The sequence below is a fragment of the Notolepis coatsorum genome (genome assembly GCF_963971535.1).
Source record: "Notolepis coatsorum genome assembly, chromosome: 1".
Lineage (NCBI taxonomy): Eukaryota > Metazoa > Chordata > Actinopteri > Aulopiformes > Paralepididae > Notolepis > Notolepis coatsorum.
The window spans coordinates 77,910,809-77,911,935 of NC_140165.1; positions in this window are offsets into that span (position 1 = coordinate 77,910,809).

The window sequence follows — 1,127 nt, forward strand, 5'->3', positions numbered from 1 at the left end:
AAAACAGCTTCTCATGGCTGCACCACACTGTCTGGTTTATAGTGACTGAACAGCATGTTGTAGCGGCGTAAATGGACTCTAATAGAGAATCCAAAATTATTTATATTTGATTATCCAAAATAATTATTTTTACATTAATTAGGGCTGACACCGACTGTGAATAGTAGACTAATCGATCGAAGGAGCGTAGTCGACTGCCAACCTCTTAGTCGAATGCAAAAAAAAGGGTGTGTTTGTTCAAATTTTGGCCAATCAAAGTCGACTATACAAATCCTTAATCAGGGGACAGCCTACATTCAATACAGTGAATCAAATGTAAAAATGTATCAATGATTCTCATTCTCTTCCCTCTGTGTCTCATGACTCTGAGCTGCAGAACTGCTTTCAACACACAGACCGCAGCTTTGTTTGTAACCCAGTCTACTGGACTCCCACACCACGACTCTCTTACACCTCCTCTGATTTGGACACATCAACTCCAGTGTCTACAGTGTCAACACCCCTCAAACGGATTGGTACATTCCCCCCGAACAGAAGCCTTGAGTGATGAACAGAGAGGTCGGTCTGCTGTTAAAGCCACACAACACTGCTTTAGATCCGGTGACAAAGCAGGCCTACTGCACAGCCGGGCTAACCCGTCCGGCAGCGTGGCTACATGAGTACAGCTCCGGACTCATGATCGGAAGATCACCGGTTCGAACCCCGGTCATGGTCTGCTACCTACCACCCCCTCTACAGAACCCCTACCACCCTCTACGACGAGCTAGTCAAGATGAGAAGCTCGTTCAGCCACAGACACATTCCCCCCGACACTCAACTAACCGCCTCGGACAGTCCTTCATACCAGCGGCATCAGGCTTCACAACAGTGGGCAGTGACTAGCAGCCTCAGGCTCCACAACAGGGGGCAGCGGCAGCGACGCTACCAGACCTTGACCTGGGACTTATAGGAACCCAAGGAGGACAACTACACCTACCTTAGGCTTACTGCACCCTATGTGGATACTGTGATACTGTGATACTGTGAATAATGTATATTTCAGTGGATACCTGTGATATGTGAATAATGTATACTCAGTAGATGGTAAATTATAACACTACCTACACTACAAGGGGATCAATAAAGGA